Source organism: Mustelus asterias, chromosome 11 (genome assembly GCF_964213995.1).
Source record: "Mustelus asterias chromosome 11, sMusAst1.hap1.1, whole genome shotgun sequence".
NCBI lineage: Eukaryota > Metazoa > Chordata > Chondrichthyes > Carcharhiniformes > Triakidae > Mustelus > Mustelus asterias.
Genome location: NC_135811.1, coordinates 81721659 through 81734082, shown reverse-complemented (window position 1 = coordinate 81734082; position 12424 = coordinate 81721659).

Below are 12424 nucleotides of genomic sequence, written 5' to 3'. Positions count from 1 at the left end.
TTTCCCCATAATAACCCCTGATCCCCTTATTAATCAAGAACCTATCTATCTCTGTCTTAAAGACACTCAATGACCCGGCCTCCACAGCCTTCTGCGGCAAAGAGTTCCACAGATTCACCACTCTCTGGTTGAAGAAATTCCTTCTCATCTCTGTTTTAAAGGATCGTCCCTTTAGCCTGAGGTTGTGCCCTTGGTTCTAGATTTCCCTACTAGTGGAAACATCCTCTCCATGTCCACTCTATCCAGACCTCGCAGTATCCTGTAAGTCCTGTAACAGCACAGCTCCAGCAACCTCTGTCCATTTTTGTTCATCTTGCTGATTCCCTGGTGCCCGATGCACATTGACCAAGCTGTGTAGTCACTACCCAACCACCGAGAAGGTACAGTCCCTCAGCGCTGAGAATCTGCTGAAAGCAGCATCAGCTGCCTCACAGAATTGATCCTTGACACCTATGATGGAGGAGAATGTCGGGCCCAGATACACATGAGGTTAACTGGGTCAGCACTTGTTGACATGTGAGATGTAAGATGTCTCTCTGAGCCTTTTGTGGAGGTTTAATCATCACAAGTAGAGTGTTAGTGTGAAACCCACACTGTTGCCTCCTGAGTTTTCCCCAATCAGGAAAATATGCGGTGCTTCTTGTCCATTTTGTACAAACTTTGTTGGTTGCAGCACAGAAATGTCCACATTGAGTGTTGTGAGTTCCTTGTCGATCGCGGCTGCCTTCTGTGCATCATCAACATGCAGGAGGATGTCAATAAGGCCAGGGTACTCGATCCTGATGTCCCAACTGGCAATGTGAAAGCCTGGTGTCTTCTTTGATGAGCTTGTCTTGCCCGGTGCATGGCAACCCGCCTGGCGACAGATGACTGTCTAAGCTGCCAGCGCCCAATGAGGCAAGCAGGCCATAGCGGCATGCACCTAACTAACAGGGCACTGACCAACTTGAGGCAGGCGGTAGCTATCCAAGGAGAGGTAATGATCTCTCTCACCATCGGAGATAACCCCAGAGCCTGTGGTCTGCACCAACCAAACAGAAGCTTATCGCGGGTAACTGTTTCATTGCACGTAAACCACAAAGCTGGGCTGTCTTCTCCAGGGCACAAGCCTGGCGAAATAGTTCAGAGACCCAGAGGCACCCAAACACCGGGACCCCCTCTCTCAGCATTGATAATATTGTCCAAAGTGGAGGATGAATCAATGCTGTTTGGTAGCAGTTCTGCAGCAGAAGTTTCTGGAAAGCTGCCTGCTGGATGCCTGATTATCACGAAAGGGACTCCTCTTCGGAGTTTCTCTCGGGGTTTATTCTCTTAGTCTTCTTCTCTCCAGAGATAACCACAAGGCACTGGGGCTATTTATCCATAGTTGGGGTCTAGTTTGTGAGTACCAAGATGGAAACATATGCTGGTAGGCCTGTGTGTTCTGCGACTGGGAGCCAGGCCTCCTCCAAGTCCCTCTAGTTTGGCCTGGGTCCATGAGGTACCCAGTTTACCTATGTCGCCATGGGGAGGCATTGCATTGAGCTTGCTGGTGGAGAGGCTTATGCACACTCAGCCCTCTTTGCACAATAACTATACTGCCAGCCAGCGGTGAGAGCTAAAGGCAAGAGTTGACGAGCAGACTGATGATGACACACCCCCAATACGCTAACACACTTGATGCATCAAGTGGTGCACTGCTGTCAACAACTCAGAAGAGGAAGGATGAGGGCATTATAAACATGTTTCTTGTAATGACTTCAATGCGGCCCATGAGGTGGGCTTCTTGGAGTATGAGCTCACTGATCAAGGTAGTGATTGCCCACCTAGTGCAGAGGGGGGCGGGGAAGGGGGAGGACCTCCTCATGAACCTGCTCCTGGGCCTGGCAAAGCTTATCATAAATAGATCCAAGCAGCGGGCGACCGGTGAGGGGGTGGGTGGGGGGGGGGGGGGGGGGGGGGGGGGGTCGACCGACCAGGCTGTCTGCCGCTTTACCACGGTTATATTTGCAGCCAGGTGTCCCTAGAGAGGGAACATGTGGTGTCCGAGGGTACTGTTAATGCCTTCCATGCCCGCTGGGCACTGCAGGGACTGGGATGCATTATTGACTCCTTTGATCACATTTTGATTTGATGCTTTAAGTTTCCTTTCCACTTTGCCCTTTGTTTCAGGCAGTTCCCCTCCTTTTTGGGAGCTGCCTCTTTTAATTGGTCCCCTCGTTAATTTAATTTAGTTTATTTGGTTGGCCAAAAAGATTGGTAATGATTGCCTGCCCAATCAGGGAGTCACACATGTATATATATTGAGGAGCGTCAGGGCTACTGACAACCCTGATTCTGACTTTGTACCTGAAGCAGTCTTAGGCGTGGAATTGAGTTTGTAAATAAAGGGGATCTGGTGAAGAGGCAACGGCCTCTGGGGAGTTACTTCATTGTTTTGATTTTATTTTCTTTGAAGACTTTTGTTTACTGAGTATAAAAGTATTAGACAGATGTGCAGGAATAGGCCAAGGGGTTCTGAATCATCCAATTGAATAACAAAATGGCTGTTTGCCTTCGAGTAGGCATGTAACACAAGGATGGAGATGTAGGACACGTAAGCTGTTGGGTGTAGGTCTTATCAACTTATTAAGATATTCATAGTCTAAGGTAGTTTTTTAATTCACTTATGGGATGTGAGCATTGCTGGCTGGGCCTTCCTTTCAGTGTGGCATTTGAGAGTCAACCACGTTGCTGTGGATCTGATGTCACATGTAGGGCAAACCAAATAAGGACGGCAGATTTCCTTCCCTAAAGGACATTAGTGAACCAGATGGGGTTTTTAAAAAAGTTTTTTAAAAAGTTTATTTATTAGTGTCACTAGTAGGCTTCCATTAACACTGCAATGAAGTTGCTGTGAAAATCCCCTAGTCGTCACACTCCGGTGACTGTTCAGGTACACTGAGGGAGAATTTAGCATAGCCAATACACCCTAACCAGCACGTCTTTTGGACTGTGGGAGGAAGCCGGAGCACCCGGAGGAAACCCACACAGACACGGGGAGAACGTGCAAACTCCACACAGACAGTGACCAAACCGGGAATCGAACCCGGGTCCCTGTGGCTATGATGCAGCAGTGCTAACCACCGTGCCACCCACAACAACCAACAATGATTTCATGGTCATCATTAGAATTTTAATTCCAGATTTTTATTGAATTTGAATTTCACCAGCTGACGTGGCGAGATTCGAACCCAGGTCCCCAGATCTTGCCCTGGGTCTCTGAATTAATAAGGCGATCAGGGGTTATGGGGAAAAGGCAGGAGAATGGGGATGAGAAAAATATCAGCCATGATATCAGACTCGATGGGCCGAGTGGCCTAATTCTGCTCTTATGTCTTATGGTCTTATGATTACTAGTCCAGCCACAAATCCACTCTGCCACTACCTTCATTCAACATTAAGTATTTATTAACTATTAGGAACTATATACATATGTACAGTAAAGGTCCAAGCTAGGAGCTTGGATGCTTGCTTCTACACATTGCTCTGTCCACCATTACATTGACTCCGAGGTGCAGGTAATGTGTTCTCTTACATCACAGTGTGGCCAGAACTATACTCAGTCTCAAGTTACCCCTTGTGACAGACCCTTATATCAGCCAATGGCATGACTGCAGGGATGGGGGCAATAGAAGCAGGAAGTAGTGTTGTAACACTTCCTGGAACCTCCAACCAAAGTTGGCAACCGTCTTCTGTGAAAAGCACCTGACCTTTTCAGAACTGGAAGATGCTGAGATAAGAACTGCCTTTCATCAAGTGCGGAAGAAAAGGGGACAGGGTAAAACCAAAAGGCAAATTTCTGATGTGACGAAGAGTAGAAGGTTCCGTTCTTTAAACAATTCTTTTAAAGTTTTTTTTTTAAAGTTAATTTATTAGTGGCACAAGTAGGTTTATGTTAACACTGCAATGAAGTTACTGTGAAAATCCCCTGGTCTCCACACTCCGGCACCTGTTCAGGTACACTGAGGGAGAATTCAGCACCTAACCAGCATGCCTTTCGGACAGAAACTGGAGCACCCGGAGCAAACCCGCACAGACACAGGGAGAACATGCAGACTCCGCATAGACTGTGATCCAAGTCGGGAATCGAACCTGGGCCCCTGACGCTGTGAAGCAGCAGCGCTAACCACTGTGCCACTGTGCCACGCATTAGCATTTGATTCACTGACACTTTGCTCCCAGAAATCCCTCCAGGTTTCCAGCATTTGCTTGGAGGCAGAGTCCTTGCACATTTTCAAGTTCACAAAGTGTTTGATCAGCTGGGGAAACAAGGGGTTAGGGAGAGAAGGCAGGAAATGGATTAAATGAGTGCGAGATCAGCCATGATCTTATTAAATAGCACAGCAGGCTCGAAGAGCTGAATAGCCTACTCCTGCTCCTATTACTAATGGTCTTATCCGCAGTATTTTGCTTTTAATGTGGAATCAATATTCCTAGAGGATGATCAAAATAAAGCCCTGAAACCAAATTCTAATTGCTGGCTGTTGAATTATTTGAGTGACTGTCACTGTTATCCCACAGTTCAGTCAACACAGAGAGGACAGATATCCAACCAGACCCCGTACACATAAAATAAATGCAGAACAGTAATAGTAAAATCAAACAGCAGACAAACAGCAGCTCTGGCAGCATCTGTGGGCAGAGAATAGAGCCAACATTTCGAGTCTAGATAACCCTTCATCCATTCACTCCCCATGGATGCTGTCAAACCTGCTGAGGTTTTCCAGCATTTTCTGTTTTTGTTTCAGATTCCAGCATCCAGTATTTTGCTTTTAATCTTAACAACAGGATTTTTAGTGACCCGCAGCAAATTTTCTGATGTCTTTTTCACTTCCGCACTCAACAGCTGTTCTCCTGCACCTCCTCCTATCTCACCTCAGCCAGAATTCCAGAATTCCAGAATTCTCATGTCCGTATTTTATCAGGCACCATCTCGGAGTCATCCTATCCCTGACCTGCATTGGCTGCTTGCTCCCCAATCTTCAATTTAAAATTCTCAACCTCATGTTTACATCACTTTGTGGCTTTAATCCTCTGTAATCTCCCATAGCCACACAACACCCCTCCACCGCGCCCCCATTCAAACTCTCCACTCCTCTGACTCTGAAGTCACGTACCCACCCCCTTCGCTACAGCATTTGCTTTTAGCTACCTTGTCAATTCTCTGAAATTTCCCCCGCCATAACCCTTCATCTCTCCAACCTGCCTCTCCTCCTTTTAGACCTTCAATAACACCCACCTCTTTTACCCTTCCTGCACGCTTTTAATATTGGACAGATGGTGCGGTTGTGATATTATCACTGGACGAGTAATAACTTTGGGGACACAGGTTCGAATCCCACCACAGCAGATGGTGAAATTTGAATTCTGTAAAAATATGGAGCTGAATATCTCTTAGTAACCATTGTTGTAAAATTCCATCTGGTTCACTAATGTCCTTTAGAGTAGGAAATCTACCGTCCTTACCTCGTCTGGTTTACATTGGATCCCAGATACTCCGGTCCCGGCGGGAAACCTGAGGGCGGGGGCACATTGCCGGTGGGACCAGAGTACACTGCTGGCGTGAACAGCCAGAGAATTCCAGCCAAGATCTACAGCAATGGAGTTGTCACTGAAATTGGTTAGAAAGCCACTCAAACCGAGGGGCAATTAGGGATGGGCAATGAATGCTAATCCAGCCAACAAAACCCAACCCATGAATAAAAACAATCTTTTTTCACTCATATGCCTCTGTAAAACATCATGGGATGTTTTTCTGCATTAACAGTGGGAGATAAATACGGGTTGAGGTGAGGTTAGTCACGCAGTGGAATTTGTAGAATATAACAAGTCAAAATAGGGTCAATGTTTTGTTCTCAGCTTATATCCACTGGAACTCAATTGGAAATAAAAAATGTGGGATCCTTGTAGCCAAAAGATATGGAACTCACTGCACCATCCAGTTCCATTATAAAGTACACAAGTGGGGCAGCACGGTGGCACAGTGGTGAGCACTGCTGCCTCACAGCGCCAGGGACCCAGGTTCAATTCCAGCCTCGGATCACTGTTTGTGCAGAGTTTGCACATTCTCCCAATGTCTGCGTGGGTTTCCCCCGGGTGCTCCGGTTTCCTCCCATAGTCCAAAGATGTGCGGGTTAGGTTGATTGGCCATGCTAAAATTGACCCTGGTGTCAGGGGAATTAGCAGGGTAAATGTTTGGGGTTACGGGAATAGGGCCTGGGTGGGATTGTGGTCGGTACAGACTCGATGGGCCAAATGGCCTCCAGCTGTACTGTAGGGATTTGACAATTCTACGGCAAGGCATTAAAACTGCTTCAACAGAAAACATTATGGGATGAGACTGGTATACAGTGTGCCATTGTATGATACAGTCTGACTACATTTTATTGGATAATTCACCACTTTATATCATTTTTTCGTAACGAGGTTGGAATTGTATGTCCCTCTCTCACACCACACCCATTAAATCTAAATAAATACACAGCTGTGACTGGGTATGTGGGTGCGCTGTAGTCTGAAATGGAGAGTAAAAATACTAACATTGATGCCTCAATTTATCATTTGACCTTAATTATATCTTTCTGATATCTTGGTGGCAGGGCCTATAATTTATGTGAGAAGTGTTGTTTGCTGACATGCTATGCAGATTATAGTAAAAATGCAAATCAATTTAGATTTTGAACTCCTAAAACTTGAAGTGAAATGTGAAAACAAATATGAATGCAATGGTGATCAGTGAGGGCTGCGAGGGAATAGATCAACTAGATCATTAGACACAGCCCACACATTAGTTTGGATTTTCATGGTGAGAGGGCGGCACAGTGGTACAGTGGTTAGCACTGCTGCCTCACAGCACCAGGGACCCAGATTCCCGGCTTGGGGCACTGTCTGTGTGGAGTTTCCATGTTCTCCCCGTGTCTGGGTGGGTTTCCTCCGGGTGCTCCGGTTTCCTCCCACAGCCCGGAAGACGTGCTGGTTAGGTTGATTGGCCATGTCCTGGGATGGGTTAGAGGGATTGGCGGGGTGAATATGAGGGGTTGCGGGGATAGGGCCTGGGTGGGATTGTTGTCAATGCAGACTCGATGGACCGAATGGCCTCTTTCTGCTCTGTAGAGATTCTGTGATTCTAGTTGGAGCCAGGAGGGGCTGGAATTTCCAACTACTGGTCATGTGCCAGTTCCCTGGCACTGTCCAGACTCCTGGCCATTTTTTGAGGAGGCCGGTTGAGTTGGAATGGCTCCACTCCAATGCCATATGGAAGGTTCCAGTCAGCAGACAAGTCCCCTGCTATGGCCAGGTTACAGCCAGAGAAAGGGAGCAGGGTTCCAGCGGAAGACAGAGGGGTGCCTCCATTCTGGTTGATTTAAAATCCACCTCCCAGGGCACCAATGACAACAAAATGGCCTCAGCTGCGGCCACTATTCCCTCTCCACAAAGGATGACTGGAAACTGTGGTCATTGTGAACTTTTATGAATATTAAAAGTGCTAATTAGTGGACGCCTCTACTACAGTGCCTCCTTGTGGTAGCGTGGCCCCTTTAAGGGGGGTGTTCCCTAAGGGCCACATAGTCGGGCTGGATCCTGTGGAGTGTCGAAGTGGGAGCTGAGCCAATAGAGTGGAGGGGTGTGTACCCGGGGTCGGAGGAGAATCCACAGTTGGAGTCAGGAAGGAGTAGTGTACAGTTACATAGTTATTCTGTCTGACTCTGTTTGTAGATATAGGGGACAATCTTATTTTAAAAATTCTAAGTGCTAAACGAGTGAAACCGGGAGAGAATCGCGTGAAGTTTTTGGGAAAGCTCCCAGAAGCCATCATATAGCGCTTAGGAAAAAAAGAGGGTAAGTCTTATGAGGAAGGGTTGAGGGAGCTAGGGCTGTTCTCTCTGGAGCGGAGGAGGCTGAGGGGAGACTTAATAGAGGTTTATAAAATGATGAAGGGGATAGATAGAGTGAACGTTCAAAGATTATTTCCTCGGGTGGATGGAGCTATTACAAGGGGGCACAACTATAGGGTTCGTGGTGGGAGATACAGGAAGGATATCAGAGGTAGGTTCTTTACGCAGAGAGTGGTTGGGGTGTGGAATGGACTGCCTGCAGTGATAGTGGAGTCAGACACTTTAGGAACATTTAAGCGGTTATTGGATAGGCACATGGAGCACACCAGGATGATAGGGAGTGGGATAGCTTGATCTTGGTTTCAGATAAAGCTCGGCACAACATCGTGGGCCAAAGGGCCTGTTCTGTGCTGTACTGTTCTATGTTCTTAACCCAAATGTGATTCTCACCAGCAATGGGAGTGGGTGGAGTCTATTCACAGCAGGAAGCCGGCTCCTGAGCTCTAGGGGGGGGGCGGCATTGTGCCCCAATCTCCCAGTGGACTGTGTACACACGCACTGTACATGGTACACTGGAAGATCTCCTGCCGCTCCCCTAGCCCCACCGATCGTGCTCCTGGCCATCACCCCCCCCCCCCCCTCCCCCACACCCCAATCTCACCGCAATACAATGAGGTACCCATGAATGAAGAAAAGTTAAGGAGGAAATCTATAGGCAGGACAAGAGAATGACTTTTCTGAAGCAACCTATAAAGAGGGAGGAAGCGGGTGGAATGGAATGTCAAGAGAAGAATGGAGAGCCATCGTGGGGCAGCTGCAACAGATCACACTGGGCATAGACCAGGAAGGTCAATGAGCTCTTTATGCAAAATGTTCCCAAGTCGATTGAAGTAAGCATGGATGACTGTATACATTGTGTTTCGGTACATTGATTTCCCAACTACTTGATTAGAGAATAAGTATAAAAGAATTGTAAAGGGCCACATAACAGAATTTGAATAAATGGTAGAAAAAGAAGTGAGAATATCTCTGCTTTCCTCTTCCCAAGTTATCCAATTAGTTTCAATATGCCAAGGTAAGTGAGGAAAGTGTTTGAGCTAAGGCATCCATAGTGTCTGAAATGGTTCTCAACACATACTAATCAACCGGTTTGGTGTAAGTGGATATAACTGGCACAATATTACCAACCTCCAATTGGACCCAACCGGGATGGATCCTGAAGATGGATTAGACTGAACAAAAGAGGGTGAGGCTTTCTTCGCTGGTAGCAAAGCAGGTGATAGCAATTTGGCAGCCAGTTGTACATCTTGTCCCATCTTCCTGGGCAGTACAGTGGCCCATTGGTTAGCACTGCTGCCTCACAGCGCCAGGGACTTGGGTTCAATTCCCAGCTTGGGTCACTGTCTGCACGTTCTCCCCGCATCTGTGTGGGTTTCCTCCGGGTGCTCCGGTTTCCTCCCACAGTCCGAAAGATGTGCTGGTTAGGTGCGTTGGCCATGCTAAATTCTCCCTCAGTGTACCCGAACAGGCGCCGGAGTGTGGCAAGTAGGGATTTTCACAGTAACTACATTGCAGTGTTAATGTAAGCCGACTTGTGACACTAATAAATAAACTTTTTTTAAAACTTTAATCTTTCCCAGTGACTTCTTGCATCTCATTGCATATTATATAATAATGGGTGCAAGGTCCTGTTCTGGAACATAGCTCTACAAAAGAATGACATTTACAATAACTGTTTCACAAAGGGTCCCTCTTTGTTGCTGCTCCAAAAAAAACTAACCTGAAGAATGATGTGTGGATGATGTAAAGAATAGATTTAAACACAGACAATGTAAAATGGAATGGAAAGGAAAGCAGGAAATTATTTATCACTTCCTAACAGCACTGTGAGTGTACCTACACGATGTGGAGATGCCGACGTTGGACTGGGGTAAATACAGTAAGAAGTTTAACAACACCAGGTTAAAGTCCAACAGGTTTATTTGGTAGCAAAAGCCACACAAGCTTTCGGAGCTCCAAGCCCCTTCTTCAGGTGAGTGGGAATTCTGTTCACAAACAGGGCATATAAAGACACACACTCAATTTACACGAATAATGGTTGGAATGCTAATCAAGTCTTTAAGATACAAAGAACATGAGTGGAGAGAGCATCAAGACAGGCTAAAAAGATGTGTATTGTCTCCAGACAAGACAGCCAGTGAAACTTTGCAGGTCCAGGCAAGCTGTGGGGGTTACAAATAGTGTGACATGAACCCAATATCCCGGTTGAGGCCGTCCTTGTGTGTGCGGAACTTGGCTATCAGTTTCTGCTCAGCGACTCTGCGCTGTCGTGTGTCGTGAAGGCCACCTTGGAGAACGCTTACCTGAATATCAGAGGCCGAATGCCCGTGACCGCTGAAGTGCTCCCCAACAGGAAGAGAACAGTCTTGCCTGGTGATTGTCGAGCGGTGTTCATTCATCCGTTGTCGCAGCGTCTGCATAGTTTCCCCAATGTACCATGCCTCGGGACATCCTTTCCTGCAGCGTATCAGGTAGACAACGTTGGCCGAGTTGCAAGAGTCTAATGGAGTCTAACCCTAATGAGTCCAAAGGAAGAAAATGTCATCGATGTATCTAGTGTATAGCATCGGTTGAAGGTCCCGTGCGGTGAAGAAGTCTTGTTCGAACCTGTGCATGAAGATGTTGGCATATTGAGGTGCGAATTTGGTCCCCATCGCTGTTCCGTGTGTCTGGATGAAGAACTGGTTGTTGAAGGTGAAGATATTGTGGTCTAGGATGAAGCGGATGAGTTGTAAAATTGCATCTGGAAACTGGCAGTTGTCGGCGCTTTGGACTCATGGTGAACAATCACTGAAACAACGCTATGATGACATCAGCAAGTTCCATCCCACCATCAGACTCACCATGGACTACTCTCCAGAATCGGTTGCATTCTTGGACACATGCATCTCCATTAAGGACGGTCACCTCAGCACCTCACTGTACCGCAAGCCCACGGATAACCTCACGATGCTCCACTTCTCCAGCTTCCACCCTAAACACGTTAAAGAAGCCATCTCCTATGGACAAGCCCTCCGTATACACAGGATCTGCTTGGATGAGGAGGATCGCAACAGACACCTCCAGACGCTGAAAGATGCCCTCATAAGAACAGGTTATAGCGCTCGACTCATTGATCAACAGTTCCAACGTGCCACAGCGAAAAACCACACCGACCTCCTCAGAAGACAAACACGGGACACAGTGGACAGAGTACCCTTCGTCGTCCAGTACTTCCCCGGAGTGGAGAAGCTACGGCATCTCCTCCGGAGCCTTCAAAATGTCATTGATGAAGACGAACATCTCGCCAAGGCCATCCCCACACCCCCACTTCTTGCCTTCAAACAACCGCACAACCTCAAACAGACCATTGTCCGCAGCAAACTACCCAGCCTTCAGGAGAACAGTGACCACGACACCACACAACCCTGCCACAGCAACCTCTGCAAGACGTGCCGGATCATCGACACAGATGCCATCATCTCACGTGAGAACACCATCCACCAGGTACACGGTACATACTCTTGCAACTCGGCCAACATTGTCTACCTGATACGCTGCAGGAAAGGATGTCCCGAGGCATGGTACATTGGGGAAACTATGCAGACGCTGCGACAACGGATGAATGAACACCGCTCGACAATCACCAGGCAAGACTGTTCTCTTCCTGTTGGGGAGCACTTCAGCAGTCACGAGCATTCGGTCTCTGATATTCAGGTAAGCGTTCTCCAAGGCGGCCTTCACGACACACGACAGCGCAGAGTCGCTGAGCAGAAACTGATAGCCAAGTTCCGCACACACAAGGACGGCCTCAACCGGGATATTGGGTTCATGTCACACTATTTGTAACCCCCACAGCTTGCCTGGACCTGCAAAGTTTCACTGGCTGTCTTGTCTGGAGACAATACACGTCTTTTTAGCCTGTCTTGATGCTCTCTCCACTCACGTTCTTTGTATCTTAAAGACTTGATTAGCTGTAAGTATTCGCATTCCAACCATTATTCATGTAAATTGAGTCTGTGTCTTTATAAACTCTGTTTGTGAACAGAATTCCCACTCACCTGAAGAAGGGGCTTGGAGCTCCGAAAGCTTGTGTGGCTTTTGCTACCAAATAAACCTGTTGGACTTTAACCCGGTGTTGTTAAACTTCTTACTGAGTGTACCTACACCACATGGACTGCAGAGGGTAATGAAGGTGGCTCACCATCACCTTCTCAAGGGTCATTAGGGATGGGCAATAAATGCTGGCCTAGCCAGCGATGCCCACATCCTGTGAAAGAATAAACAGGCTACTGAAAAGGAATAATGACCTTGGGCGGAATTTTCCTGTCCCACAGGAATTGTAGCAGGCGGAACATGACCATGCAAAAGTCTGTTGACCTCAGGCGGAATGTTCCGGTCTTGGGGCGAGCGCAGCCAGAAAATCCCGCCCATTGTATGCAGTTTTACGAAATAAGGATTGGTTTGAAGATGGACAGATGTGACCTTCTCTGTAAATCTTGTGATTCAGTTTGCCCTTCACTTGCAAG